We start from the raw sequence: 15,741 nt of genomic DNA, 5'->3' as shown, positions 1-15,741 counted from the left end.
GGAAGAATCCTGTGCTCCAGGGCACCTACCCTGGGCCTTCCTTGAAATATCTGGGATTTGAGGTTTTTCCTGACACAGGAGTCTGGTAAGACCCTATCCCAGGGAGGGGTCTGAGCATGGTCATGGTGGGAGGTGGGTTTTTAGGAATTTTTAGGAATGAGTTGGAGGGGCATGTGCAGTGCTGCAGGGGGCACAAGAAAGACAAAGATGGAGCAGGCTCCATTCAGATGTCTTTGGGGACCTTGAGAGTAATTTCAGTAGAAGGAGGGGTAAAAAACAGATTGTCTGGCACAGGCAGGGTACAGATGTCACATGACTACCATTCACCTGGTCCCTTCAAACTTATCATTTTATTTGTTCTGAGCAGCAGCCCTGAGAGGTGGGCATCATCTTACCATCTTTCCTGTCCTGGGTCCTGAGCCCAGGGTCTCACAGCTAAGAACAGACAGGGATATGTGTTTCCTACAGGTGCACATGAACAGAGGTGAGGAGGACCAGATCCTGGGCCCTGAAGGGCTCCACCTTGGGACCAACAACAGATACAGGGCATGAATCCTGACTGCTTATCAAGGTGAAACTTTGTCAAGGTGAAACAAGGTGAAACTGCTTGCCTCCAGCAGGCAGCTGGAGCAGGGAGAACAAAGCTCTGGGGTCCTGGATCAGTTCTGTTGCCAGTGTGCACCATGATCTTGAGCAAGTTCTACCCCTTGCTCTCGTCTAGGCTTCAGTTTCCCAGTTCATTTCCAGTTTCATCATAAAACTCAGTTTCCTTGGTTCATTGGGCAGGGAGTTCATCTATCCACCCATCCATCCACCCCCCTGTCTATTTATCTATCCATCCATCCATCCATCCACCCATCCATCCATCCTTATATCCTTCCTTCCATCCATCCATCCCTTCATCCATCCATCCATCCATCCATCCATCCATCCATCCATCCATCCATTCATCCATCCATTCATCCTTCCTTCCATCCATCCATCCTTCCATCCATCCATCCATCCATCCATCCATCCATCCATCCATCCATCCAAAACCATTGTTCATCTCCCATGTGCCACACTCTGCTAGACCCTGGAGAGTAAGAGGAAATAAAACAGGCAAGAAGTTCACCCTCTTGGCCCTGAGGGTTGCATGGGAAGACAGACCATGGTTTGGGGACCAGCCAGGAAGCTTTTGCTGTAAGAGAGCAGGAGAGAGATGGAGGTGGCCTGAAGAGACAGAGGGCCCAGAGAACAGCCAGTGCCCAGGAGTAGAAAACCACTGCCCTCATTGGTGGGGAGTCAATCTGTGTCCTGGGCCAGGCTGGGGCTCCACCAGAACACCCCTCATGTAGTGGCCATGGCCCTCTCTTGGCTGGCTACTTCTGAGCAGACCCCAAGTTCCTCAAGAACCCATAAGCAGGGGGCATGGGGCAGAACCAGCTCCACCAGGTGGTTCAGGAGGAGGAAGGGATGACTACTGTGGCTACCCCAGACCTGGAGGGAACCAGGGAGTTTTAGGCCCCTAGGGAGCCCCCAGATCCCAACCTGGAGAACCTGCATGTGAGGGTAAGAAGGAAGGTGAAGTGCACCCCGGGTTGTGCCTGCAGGGAAGAGTCAGGATGACCTTATCCCTGCCACAGGGAGGGGAGAGGGGTAGAAAACTTATTCAGCCCCTCAGGCCACTGCACCCCAGCCCCACTTCCAGAGGAGCCTCAACATGAGGAAGCCTGCCTTCAGGTCCTTCTCTCTACAGATCCCTCCTAACCACAGAGCCTCACACCCTGCTCTGTGACAGGAGAGGGTGTCTGTCAGCCTGTGATCTTCTGTGGGAGCCCAGCTGTGCCTGACATATAACAGCAGTCCATGGAGGTCCTGGGGGCCTCAGGGAATGAGAGGCAATCCTACTGGGTGGGAGGGCTTCCTGGAGGAGATGGCCTTGCAGCTCTGGTAAACTCCCGTTCTGCGGTGCTCAAAAGGCTGCACCTTCCATGTCTGTGTACAGGGCGGGTTCCACTGGTGGAACAGAAAGTCTGGACCACTGGTTGGGTTTGTGCAGAGCCCCCAGTGGTGGGTCTGTGGGTCCCCGGTGGCTAAGTGATGCCTTTGAAGCCTGGACTGCTTCTACAGGATGGGCCCCTCTGTAGGTGCTCTTCTGCCTGTGTTTATAAACCCCTCTTTATCCCAGAGGGTCTGCGGTCCTGTGGCTTTGTGTGTGTGATGCCGTGCCACCAATCTCAGGCAGTTACGTCGCCCTGAGGAGCAGAGCACAAACTCCTGGAGCTCATCCTGTCACTTCTGAACAGTGTGATCCTTGTGCCGGGAGGGAGCCTTCTTTGCAGAAGCTTTTTCTCTAGGGAGGGCTGGGTTCCTTCCCTGGAGCCTGCCCAAGGCTGAGGAGCTGGCCTAGGGTTGAGAGCTGGGGCAGGTGCTGGGTTCCTGCTGCCTTGGGGTCTCCCTGGGAGGAACTGCCGGGAATCCTTGGGCCCTGGCTCTGGCCAGCCTGGCCATCTTTTGGGGGATCAGACCCAATTCTAAGGGTATGGGTGGAGGCTAATCTTGGCCTTCAAGCCTTCAGCAAAGGGCCCCCAGTTCTCCCATTTGGATAGGATTCTGTCCCATCCCCTGTGTACTCCTGGGATCAGGGACAAGGGGAAGTCAAGGACCTGGGAACAACTGGAGCCCCCAGCACCCCTCAGGGTTGAGCATTAGGTGAAAAGTGAGTAACATCTCAAATACAAAGCAAATTGTCCACGTCGTGATGAGTGGGGTCTTCTGAGGAGGCGCCCATTCCACACTCACAGGGGGTGATCAGATCAGACTCATGTGGCCTCAGGGAGGTCAGTGTCAGGAGGGAGAAGGCAGAGGTATGAGAGGGAGAAACTGTCCCCAAGAAGAGGCCCTCCCAGGAGGCCCCCTGCTGAAGAAGTCCATAGCCCTCTATGCGGAGGAGTAAAAACAATCCCATGCCCCTGACAAGGCTCAGGAAAACACCGCTGAAACAACCTGGCGAGGTGAAAACAGCCAGGTTTCCATCTGTGGATGGACGGATGAACAAAGTGGGGTCTGTCCACATACTGGGATAGCAATCAGCCTGAGGAAGGAATGAAGCAGACAGATCCCACCCTGTGGATGGACCTCAAGGACATTGTGCGGAGAGAAAGAAGCCAGATGCAGAAGGACAAACACTGCATGATCCCACTCCTTGGAGGTCCCCAGAGGAGTCAGATTCATAGAGACAGAAAGGGGAAAGGTGGGCACCAGGGGCTGCGGAGGGGGCTGGCAATTTAGTGTTTCGTGGGGACAGAGCTGTGGTTTGGGAAGATGAAAAAGTTCTGTGGGTGGACGGTGATGGTGCAGAGCAGTGTGAATGTGCCTAATGTTCCTGAACTGGACATGTTAAAATGGTTAAGATGGTCAATTCTATGTGTGTTGTACCACAATTACAAATGAAAGTGACAGAAAGCCCAGCCTGGAGGTGGTTGGGCTCTGTCCTCTGTACCTGGCTCCAGTCCTCCCTGAGCATCAGGACCTTTGGGTACAGTAGCCCAGCGGCAGGTCCATTTCTCAGGCCTGCAGTCAGGAGACTAGGGCCCAGGCAGGTGTGACCAGCTGCAGTCCACAGGGAGGCTGTGGCGGATCCAGGCCACGGCGGGCGGCTCGCTCCAGAGCCCGCATTCCCATGCACCCTGCCACCTCGGGGTTGAAGCCCAGGGTCAGAGGCCCCTCCCCCATCAGAACAAGTTGGGGAGCTGAGTCCCAAGCTCAGAGCATGTCTCCAGTCTCCCATACCCTGGGAGAAAAGAGGCTTAAACTCTAAATCAATATTTGGAAAATTAAGTTTTATTTAATGCCCATCTCACTTCTGTGGTGAGGGGAGCATTACCAACAGTGCATTCAGGAGAAGCTTCTGGGAGGTAATGACATTGAGCCAGCTCTTGAAGGACAGGTAACATTTTGTTCTTCATTTTAACATTGTAACAATTTATACAACTAACATATGTAACAATTTACACATTTAACATTGTAACAATTACACAACTAACATATGGTCACTGGAGAAAAATTGAAATGCAGGTAAGCATAACAAAGAAAAATGTTATAATACCCTGAAATCTCATCACTCAGTTTAGACCACTGTTACTATATTTCAATTCATATTCCTAAACGTTCCTCCCCATCCTGTGTTTCAGGGACATATCAGTATGGGCAACACGCACATATCTACACCATCATGTCCTTGTCCGCACAGCAGTCCATGCATGGACCCAAAGACGCAGCTCACCTCTTTGTGACTGGAATGTGTCCAGGGGAGCTCCAAGGAATCCGCTGCTCAGGACCCAGAAAACCTCACTCAGAGCCTCTGGACGCTGCACAGCAAGTGGACACAGCCTTTCTAAAATAGCCACACAGAGACTAAGAGAAGGAGTTGAAATAACACAGTGACCCCAAAAGGCACCGGGTTCAGATGGCAGATTAAACACACTGAATAAGCCCCCTCTGCAAAGCCCACTTCAACCACAGAAAAGAGATTTTAAGAGACATCTTCCCATGAGGATGGAGAGGACAGGGGAGGGCAGGGCACCTGCAAATTTCTGAAAGCCCACTTGCAGGTGCACCCACAGTGACTGGCTCACAGATGAGAGAGAGAGAGCGAGCGAGCGAGAGAGCTCTGAACACAGTGCAGAAGGTGGGCTTTTACTGGGTTTAATACAAAGAGCATCCCAAACTCAGGACTGGCCATAAAAGCAAGCCTGAGATGAGGGGTGCGGGAACGGCTGCCAGCAGGAAGGCCAGCATGAAAGGCAGTCATGAGGGAGACGGATTCCTAGATGCTCTCCCCACCCCCACCCCTCCCCCACTCAGCAAAAGTCCAAAGGCCTATTCCCGGGAATGCACGCAGCCGTGACCTGACACTGACTGAGGAGACCCCAACTTGGATCCCAGAGTACTGGCAGCTGGACCCCCCTCATCCCTGGGGAACCTGCCTGGGCATCAGATCAGCCCCTGAAGATGCTGACATCAAGAGCTGCCAGGATCACCCTCCTATGGATGTCAAAGGCAGCAAGCCCTCCCTTACCCCAGATCTTCCAACCAGCTCTGTACTCCCTGCCTCAGATCATGAGTGGGTCACTGAGGATCAGTACAGGAGACTAAAAGGAATAGAACAAAGCCATCTGGAGGATACACAGACCATGTGGATGGAAGAAAACTTCATAGTAACCATCAGTTTCCAAGAACAAAGAGCAGAGGAAGCAGAGGGCAGGAAATCCATAACAAAGTATTTCTGGAAAACTTCCCAGAACTGAAAGACATAAGCTCCCAGATTGAAAGAACCCACAGTGGAGGAAATCAGACACACTCTCGAGTGCATCACCATGACACAGCAAAACACTTGGAACAAAGACAGGATTCTAGACAATTCCCAAGAAGAAGCAAGTTGCACTCAAAGCACAAGGGAACAGATTCCCCTCCCTTTTCTACAGCCACTCTGGAAGCAAGAAGACAAGGGGCAATGTTTTGAAAACTCTGGATGAAAAGCATCTCCAGTCTAGAATTCCACACCCAGCCCAACTATTATTGTGGAGTGTTGGGAGAATAAATGCATTTCAGACATGCATGGTCCTAGAAAATGTATCTCCCAGTTTATCAGAAGTTACTAGAGGATGCGCTCCACAGAGATGAGAGAGGAAGCTGGGGAGTGGGAGAGCCAAGGGATGGCCGCTAAGGCTCCTGGAGTGATGAGCACAGGTGGGCTGTGGAGGATGGACGGTCCACATCGGAGCAGAGTGACTAAGGAGCCAGACGTGAGGACAGCCACTGCCAACATCTCTGCAGTGACTGTCCCTTGGCGTGTCCTGACCATGTTGGAAGAAGTTCGTGGCTGCCGTAACAAATTCCCACAAACTCAGTGGCCTAAAACAGCACACTTCATCATTTTGCAGTTCTGCAGACGGGAAGTCTGAAATGGGTCACACTGGGCAAGAATCGAGGTATCAGCAGGGCTGGTTTCCTTTGTGGAGAGTCTAGAATACATTGTCTTGCCTTTTCCAGCATCAGAAGGCCACCTGCATTCCTTGGCTCAGGAGCCCCGTCCAAATTCAAAGCCAGTTGAATCTTTCTGCCTCTCTCTACCTCATTGAACGTCCCTTGTGATTACACTGAGCCGACCAGCACAATACAGGACAACTTCCCTACCTCTGCCCGAATGCTGTTCCCTAGACATGCACAATGCTTCCTTCTCAGTCTGTCCCGTCTCTGCTCAAATGCCACCACCCCAGAGAGGTCTCACTTGGCCATGCTCCTCACCTTGTTTCCCTCCTTAGTTATCCCCTACAGCATGCAGAGACTTTGAACCTGCCCTGCAAAGTTCTTAGGTATCCTGCTTACTGCTGCCGTCCCCATTAGAACATGAGCTCCTCAGGGGAAGATGCCTGTCTCTTTCGGTCACTGCTACATCTTTGGGGCCTCTGGTCATACTGCCACAAACTAGGTGTGCAGGGAATGTGTGCTGCTTGAATTAATAAAAGGTCCAGGCTGTATTGGTCAGTCCTATTTTCCCCGAGGGCCTTCTGTTAATGCCCAGGGGCCGGAGCCAGACTCTGGTCTGGCTCATCCCTTGGAACCTTCATGTGCCCAAGACACCCACCGCCTCTCCTTCCACAGCTGGACAACCAGCAACCTGCTTGCTGTTTCTCCAGATTTGCCAATAGCGTCATACAATATGTGGCCTTTTGGGACCAGCTTCTCTCTTCATGTTTGCAGACGTTTCAGCGTGGCCAAATGATCATCCACGGTGTGGATGGAACCCACCTCACCTACCCTTTGTGGTGCTCTTAATGCTCCTTGCTCATTTCAATCTGATTAAACTCTGGTTCCAGACTCACATTTTCAGGGATCTGTATTAGGTGATAAAGCTTAAATCGAGTCAAGGAGATGGTTAACACAAAAAGCCGGGTAGGGGTTACCCCTGGGCTGCTGGGAAGGGGATGCCATTGCCGGGGGAAGGGGGCGGTTGCCGCACAGCCAGCTCTGAGGAAAATGGTAGTGTGTTCGGGCTTCCCCTAGGGGCTGGGCCAGCGCTCACGTGACCCCCTTCACGGTGTGCGTGCACACCGCCCACCCTCCTCCTGCTATATGCTCAGTTCCAAATTTAATAAGGATTTAAAGATGAGCATGGAGCTTCTAAACATGTATGCTCAGGGGTGGTTTTTTAATGGCAGATGTATCAAGATACAATTCACATATCGTAACACTTACCATTCTGAAGTGAACATTTCAGCAGCATTTAGACATTCGTGATGTGCAACACTCACAGCTAGCTGGTTCCAGAACATCATCCCACAGCAGAAGGAGACCCATGTCTATTAGCAGTCACCCCCCTCCCCAGCCTCTGGCAAACACTTGTCTAACTTCTGTCTCTAGGGATTTGCCCATCCTGGACATTTCATATAAATGGACTCACACAACACATGGCCTTTTGTGACCAGCTTCTGTCACCGAGAATAATGTGCGTTCATTCATGTGGTAGCGTGTGTCCGTACTTTGTTCCTTTTTATGACCAAATACTCCTCCACAGTATGGGTACACCACCTCTCATTTACCCATTAATGGTGATTTTTTTCTGTTCCTCATTCACTTCAAAGTGATTCCTCTGCAGCTAGCTGTCTTTGGAGGCTCTGGAAGACCCAAAGGACCTTCAGCTTCCTCTGGGGTCTGCGCAAATTCTTCAGGAAGCTTTAACAGTCTTTCAACCTCAGAACTTACGGTTCAAGAACAAAGCTTTAAAGCAGTCTGTGGGGTAGAAACTGCTGTCACCATTTTGACCCAGTTCTGCTGGGCGGACCAGGGCAGAGGCCTTGCTGGTGTCCTGGGCCGAGCGGAGAAATGGGAGCAGGGGGGAGGCCAGAGCCACCCTCCTTGTTTTGCAGAGAGCGCACGCACACAAGGAAATCACCAAAGGCTGATTTGACTGGGAAGGCAGCCTTCAATGAATGACATCATTCGGAGAACATAAATCTTGGTTTGCATGATTTATTTATGTTAAGAAATCCACATATGATGCTGAGTTCTCAATGGCTTTGTTTAAGCGATGGTTTTTCCCTTTTAGTGAAAGTTGGAAGATGGTAAACAGCTCCAGCTGTAAAAATTAAAGGCAGAGGTGAAGCCAAGGTGATTATTACACAAAAATGCTGAGTGGGGAGGGGTATTTGGCCCTTCCATCCTCCAAAATGGAAATTACCCTCTGCCACAATGTACCACGAACAATTACCTGCTGTTTATTAATTAACCCCTTTTAGAAGCACCACATTTCTACTAGAAACTGTTATTTCTCTAATGTGAAAACTGGCTTATTCGTGTTTATTAGAACAACTGTGTCCCATGTGGTCCAGGCCCCATGCACACTTAACTCACACACATATTTTTTTATGATTGGAAATACCTTAGTAGAAGCCCAGATACTGAGCATCACTTGCTTGGCATATTAGCCCCAAACTGAGCCCACAAAGCCAAGGCTCGGGTGTGGAGCCTGTCGCCGGGGACGGCCACAGAACAGTCCTGGGGTGGCTGCCCTGAGGGTGGGTGTCGGGGAGGAAAGGGGGACCCTGGCTCCCCAGTGAGAGCCGGACCTGGAGGAAATACGTATTGCAAATGGCTCAGTTGTTCTAGAAGCCCACAAATAAATGTCCTGGTCAGTGTTGGGAGCAAGTGGGTGACCACAAGGCCAGCATGCCCTTTGGAGCTCACACGCCTGGCACTGCACAAACCCCAAGAAGGGGTTCCAAACACAGACCCCTCTGCAGCCTGTGTCCACACGCACCCTGGACACCATTACGTGGCTGCGCGTGTCACCTGGAATAGGGCTTTGGGTCAGGCAGATGAATCTCACTCTCCTGCCTCTACGACATGTCCTTGTACCTCTAAGTTCCAGTTTCCCGTGTGTAAGGTGCAAACAATTGCAGTTCCTACCACGTGGGATTGTTGCAAGGGTCACACGGTGCCTGATACAGCCCAGGGCAGAAGCCAGCACCCTGCTGGCCCCAGAGCCCCAGCTCTCCTGCCCTCCATCACTCAAGCTGGACAGCCCTGTGGATAGACCAAGTTTCTGCCCTTCTACCATCATCCCCTGCCCCCATCATCCCGCTGGGACCCCCCTGAGCAACCTGGCTTCCTTTTCCAAATCATGCACCATGCAGCTGGGGACCTGGGTGGCTTGCTCACTGCTGTGTCCCCATCACGAGGGACTGGTGCAGGCTACTGAATACAGGGCGGCCCTTTGCGAGTTGGGACAGGTGAAGGACAGGTCACTCGGCCTCAGGCCCTCGGTGCGGGGCTTCTGGCCTCCATTGTGATGTCTGGTAAGGCTGCCCCACATCTCCTTCAGTCTTCAGGTCTGAAATCAGACGTAGGGATCACTTTCTTCTTACTCAGTGCTCTTCATTCGTGAGTGACTCATTCTTTCATTCCCCGAGGCTCCCAGACTTGGGCCAGCCCTGGGCTTTGTAGGGGCACTAGATGCGCTGGAAGCTGCAGGTGTGCTGAGGCAAACAGCCCTTGTGTTTGACAGCACCATGGGACTGTGCGTTCCAGGAGCATCCACCTTGCAGGGGCCTCTGGCCCTATGTCAGCGAATGTAGGAATAACCCCAGAGCCTCGGCGTCCTGGAGGGCAGGGGTGGACCTGGCGGAAACACTGATCACAAGTGCCAGGAGACCAGGCAAGACTAGGGCAGGCCAAGGTCGGCAGGGTGGGGCCTGGCTCTGGGAGCCCATTAAGATCTGCATGGGTGAGCGGGACCTGAAGCTCCCAGGAGCCCTGTCCTTCCCGGTCTGACTTGCCCTCTGTGTCCAGCCAGGGAGTGAGAAGCTGCTCTCCATGTTGCCAGCTCAGAGCCCCTAGAGGCAGACCTGGGTTCTGGACGAGGAGGGGTCAGAGGGCACAGGGATCCTTACTAATGACAACTCCAACCACCCAGAGCCCCCAAGAAGTGCCAGCCCTCACCTGCATGCAGCATAAGACCCCTGGCTTGTTTCCCCCATATGACATATTAGGAAACTGGGGTGCCCAGGAAGCTGGGGGCTGAGAGGAAGGAAGGCCAGTAAGGAGGGAGTCAGGAAGAAGCTGGGTCTGACTCAGCTGAAGTTCTGTCTTTACACCTGCCCCCCGCTGTCTCCTTGACCTGGGCAGGGAGGGGAACAGGAAAGACTATATGAGCCCCATCCCTCTGCGGCTCCCCACCCTGCACTCCCATCGTAATTCTGCTGTTATCCTGGGGGAGCAGGGGTCTGTCCCATGAATGAAGAGCTGCTCAAGGTCAGGACCCTGCCATCTCCACCCTAGCCCCAGGCCTGGCACACAGTGGGTCCTCAGTGAGGTCTCTTGACTGGCCTGGGCTGCAGGGGCATGAGGCTGTGCACAAATGTGTTCCTGACACTTGGGCCACGGTCCTTCATCGGAACTTTGTCCAGGAGGTAAGGATGGGGTGGGGAGCTCGACACTGGCAGGCTCTGCAGGTGCTCAAGTCTGGGCATCAGGCACCAGGGCAGGAGAGGCCTGGGCCCTGCTCCCTTCCTAGAGCCCCAGGTCACGGGCATCAGGCCCTGGGGCAGAAGCAGGAGGCCCTGTCCAGGGAGGGAGGACTGAGTCCATCACTTTCAGGTTACTCAGCAGCAGAGAAAGGTAAATATTTCCCTTCCCCAGAGAGGATCCTGGTCTTGTCAGGTATCCCCCCCACCATTACTAGTTTAGAAGCAACAAAGGGGGGAAGGTGAGAGGGTGTCCTTCTGGGCATTCCCTTGGCCATCCCATTTCCCTTCCCCCGCTCCCCCATCTGCCCTACCCAGAGTAGTGTCCAGTCAGGCCATGGCCCCTCCCCTTGGTTCCCCCCCCCAAGTCACCATCGGGCGGGGTAGAGTAGGGACTACCGAAGGCCCAAGGTCACGGGCCCAAGGTCACGTGCCGGGACACGCCTGCTCCGGCACCGCCCCGGAGCTCCCTCCGCAGTTCCCAAAGCGTGGGGAGGAGGGGGGAGAGGGGGAGCATTCCCTCTGAGGAACTCAGCTGTGACTAGGACCTTGGTCGACCGTCCCCGCTCCCCGGCAGCCCCAGGACCCGCCCTCTGCAGGGTTTGGGGTGCGGGGTGGTAAGGTACTGAGAGCTGGAGCCTGGGGTGTTAAGCCTCCTTGCATCCTGGCCGGGAGGAACCGAGAACCGTAGGGCCGGGGGAGCAAAACCCCGTGCAGGGGCGGGGAGAAGACGGCTGGCCACGGAGCTGGACCCTCACACCACCTTCACTGAGCCCCCAGAGAGGACAGTTCCGCGGTGCGGGCGCGGGGCACAAAGGGCGGGACAGGCTTGGTTGCTCAAGAGCAACCGGGGGCCTCTTCAGGCTGGGCACCACCTCTGAGCCTCGCCGCGCAAACGTGGCCCCAGGGGCTGGGCTGCGCTCGCCCTGCCTGGGGTTTTCCATGGGTCCGTCCGATCTCCAACGTGCCCACATAAACCTGTGAGAGGGGCACAGCAATGTTGGGCCCCACTTCACAGATGGGGCGGCCGAGGCGGGAAGGAGTCCCTGCAGCATTCCCAGGGCAACGTCTGCGGTGTGTCGAGCCCGCAGGACCCACGGCGAAATTCGGTTTCTAAACAAGGACGGTTGTTCGTGTGGGGGCAGGGACCACGGCCGAGAGGACGGAGACGAGGGGGCTCTGCAAACCGGGCTCTGAATCGGGGCGCAAGCCGACTTGGGGAGTCTGCGAAGTTACACTGTCCCGGGCTCTGGGGCTTTTGGGGAAGCGGAGGGCGGACTCCCACCCAGCGGTCCCGGGGACTCGGACGCCGGGAAAGCGACTCGGCTCGCCGTTTTCGTTGCCACCAGGCCCCTGCCGGAACGCAGCCGGAACCGGGAGCAGGAGGCCGCCGCGTCCACGCTGGCAGCGTTCGGCGGGGCCGCGGGGCCACTTCGGCTGCGCGAAGTTCTGCGGCGCTGCTGGGCCGGGGCGCTCGGGGAGGGGACCAAGTGGCTCCCGGCGCGCGCAGGCGGGCGGCCCCGAGGGTGAGCGCGGCGCGAAGTCCCCGCTGCGGGCGGCGCCGGCCGAGCTCAGGGCTCGAGACCGGCGCGAACCGGCAATGGCGTTCGTTGGCGGATTTTTAAAGGTCTGGGGTAGAGAGAAAGCGTGGGAAACCGACGCGGTTCGCTACTCCCGCAGCAGTAGCCGGAGCCCCGCGCAGGGCAGGAGCCGGGCCGCCGAGCCGCCGCTTCGTCCCGGCCCACTGCGCGCGCCCCGGGGAAGCAGTATTTGGGGGCTTCCTGCACTTCCTGGAGAGGCGGTTTGGGCCCGGGATCCTGCAGCCAACTCCCTCCCAGGGAATTCAAATGGGGAGTTCAGGCCCACAGCTTCCATCTCTTAAATTAAAAACAAAACAAACAAAAAGATTCCTGATTACCTCCCCCAAATGCACGTGGCCCACCCCAGGTGCAGACAGGCATGCATCCGTGCTCCCCGGCCAGGACCCCGGGTTGCAGATGAGGGCAGAGAAGTCTCTTGGGGACCCTCCCAGGAGGCTGCCCATCTGCAAGGGACCAAGTCCTCCTGCCTGTGAAGGCAGTAGGTTTCCAAACATCTGGGGTTTGCTCAAAATCGACTGCATGGTTCACATTCCTGGGAAGTCTTGGTTGAGAGTGCCCAACACTCTCAGGGCCCACTCCAGAGCAGGGACTGGCTGTGGGCACTGGGGGACCTGCGCCGTGAGCAGCACAGGGAGAAAACAGCAGCCTCTGGGCTCGGTGGGTCTGCCAGTTTCCCTGGGCTCGGGGTGGGAAGAAGGGCCAAAGAGGGCCTGGACTATTACCCCCAGAGTCTTGGGCGGCCCCTTGGGAAGTGCCCACTCTGGAACAGTGTGGAAGCCCCCCTGGGGAAGGCAAATGCCCTGAAGGCTGTCTGTGCTCCACCCCACCCCCATTCTAGACCCAACACTCCAGCTAGCTATTGGCCCCAGGGCTGGAAGACCTCTGCATTCAGTCCCCACTGAGTCCCCTGCTGGGTGCCAAGACCACCTCCGTTTTCTCTGTGTAGTGGGAACCAAACCAGATTGTCCCCAAACATCCCTGGTGGTCTCCAAGCCTTCTGTTGCTCAAATCTGGGAGACATTTCCACCTAACGTAAGGCAGGAGAAGGTGCCCAGAGATGGACACCCCCATCTCAGCCCAATTCAATGCTCCTGTGATGGGGGTGAGGCAAGGACTGGTGGTCTGGACCCTTTCAGGGCAGTTTTAGATCTCCGAGGAGAGCCCATATGTAAACTAAGGGAGATGTGCTTTTATTCTTTTAGCTACTCAGAGTTTTTCTGAGCAGGAACTGGAGGGTGAACAAAACCTGACCTGGAATCCAATTGAGCCCACAGTCTGAGTGCCTGAAAGCCCATGGCCAAGTTTCAGGGGCACAGATAGGAACGGGGGCGGGGGGGGGAAGTAGTGAGAATCTGGTCAGGTCAGTGCATCCCGGGGGCCCGAGAGCCTGGACAGGTGGCTGGGCTGACTAGAACCCTGCACCTCTGGGCACACACACACCACAGTGCAGACCTCTTCAGAGGCCAGGCCTCACGAGTTGGCATGGGGCACAAGTTCAAGCCAAGCAAAGTGACCCTCTAGTCCAAGACAGTAAACTCTGGGAGTGCACAGTAGGATCCAGCTGGTTTTGTTCCTCATGGGCTTCTCAGGGCGTCCTGGAGTTGGGGACCCCCTTCCTGCCTGCCCACTATGATGCTTACTAATAGCACCGAGGAGCAGCTTGCTCACCCTCCCAAACCGGGCCCTTTCCCAAAGAGTTCAAGTGATCCTGGGTCTCCTGCTGCACCTCCCTGCTTGCTGGAAAGGCTGTGGCAGGCAGAGCTCCTGGCTGAAGTGGGACTCCAGGCTGTGGCAAAGGTTGGCAGAAAAAGTCCTCTCTCCAGTACCCTGGACCCCAGCAACAAAGTCTGTTCCAAAACACAGTAGCCTAAGGAGGTGTTCAGGCAGCCCACGTCTCACCATCCACCATACAGCCCACTGTAGGAAGCCAAGGTTAGGAGCAACACTTCTGCATCCCAGTGCCGGTCCCCTAAGCCCAGCATCGGCCACAAGACTCCCCGAAGCTTGGCTTGGTTTGAAAACTGCCCTCCAACCTTTCACTATCGACAAAATGAAAACTGCTCCTCTCTTCCTGTTTGGCCCCCACCTACCCATAACTGTTCCCCCACATACCCGTCCCCAAATGTCTGCAAGGTTGGGCTAGGATCGGGACCCACATCGGATTCCCCCTTCTTCGTCCTTCTCTCTGCAGGACTCTACAAAGCCTGACCTGTTCTTGGTTCTAAATCCGGCCACGCGGGGGCAGGGCCTGGCCAGACCAGGGCCATGGCCTTGGGGACAGTCTGCCCAGGCTCCTGGAACTGATTGGAGCTGATGGGAGCGAGGGGTCTGCCAAAGCTGCTGCAGCACCTGGGGGTGTCAGCAGCTAGGCTGTCTCCTGGTCTTTCTCCCCAGGCAGCCCCCAGCCCCACCCCGGGGGTGCCTAGCATAGGGCCGGGAAGAAACGTGCAGCCTCCCACCCTCCTTCCTCAGGCCCTGGAAAGGGTGCAGTCCCAGAGTCCAGAGAGTGTCTTGGCCCAGCCTGGCCAGGGTTCAGAAGATTTTAATCACCTTCTCAGCTGAGGCAGAAGGCCAGAGTGAGCTGGGGTGCCCCCAGAAGAAGACTGGGCCTTCCTAACCTTGGAGCCTACGGGCTGCCTCCAGGCCAGGGGAAAAGGAAGCCTGAGCTGGGTGGGGAGTGGGGGGTGGGGAGTGGGGGGTGGGGAGTGGGGGGTGGGGGGTGGGGAGTGGGGGGTGGGGGGTGGGGGGTGGGGAAAGGGGAAGGACCTTCTGTGCAGTTGGGAGTGTTTTGCAGGCACCACTGTATTCTCCCCAGGCCTCCTACCCAACCTTGCTAGGAGGCTCTGGGCAAGGGGGTCCCGGAGTGCTGAGGTATGAGAGTGACCTTGTGTTCTCTCTGGCCAGTGGCGCCAGCCAGGTTAGGTCCGTGGGCCGGAGCCTGCCCTGGCTGGGTTAAGCAGAACAGCTCCCAGCTCTGAACTCCAGGTCCCTTCCTTCCTCTCCCAGCGACCCCCCCACCCCAACCTTGGGACTAAGTGGGTTCTGAGCCTGCTAGAGGCTGCAGCAAGGCCCTGACTCCCCGTGGGGACTGCCCACCTAAACCCCCAGAGCCTGGCAGCAAGGCCCCTCTGGACCCCACAGTTCTCCGCCCAGCCCATGGGGACAGAGCGTGGGGCCGGGGCGACAGGCCCTCGGAAGCGCTGCAGGCAAGGGGACTGAGCTGCCCCCGTTCTCCATACCAGAGCCCCTGCGGGTGCTGCCGCCCCGGTCAACACTCACCCAGGGCCGGAGGCTGCGTTCAGTTCAGTGGGAAACAGAGCAGCGCAGAGAGCGCCTTCTCCGTCTGGGGCTGCAAGCGCGGCACAAGGCTGGGCACCCCTGAGACCATGGGAGCTCGTGGCATTGGAACTCAGGGCAGCAGCTATGAGCTGCGGAGGCAGGAAGGCCCACGCACCACCACCTCGGGCTCCTGCCAAGCCCCGCTCTGTGGCGCCTTTCCTCTGGGGTAGCATCGGTCATGCAGGTCACGCACCCCTCGCCATCCGGAGGGCCTCTGCTAGGACCCCAGGGTCTGGGCGGTAGCCTTCCGCCCTCAGCGGTTCACCTCCACGATGGCAAGGGCTCGGTGCCGA

This window comes from Mirounga angustirostris, unplaced genomic scaffold (assembly GCF_029215605.1).
Source record: "Mirounga angustirostris isolate CCGP_5_RB_7025 unplaced genomic scaffold, mMirAng1.0.hap1 SCAF_4, whole genome shotgun sequence".
Lineage (NCBI taxonomy): Eukaryota > Metazoa > Chordata > Mammalia > Carnivora > Phocidae > Mirounga > Mirounga angustirostris.
The sequence above is the reverse complement of the archived record's forward strand: the minus strand, read 5'-3'. Positions refer to the sequence as shown.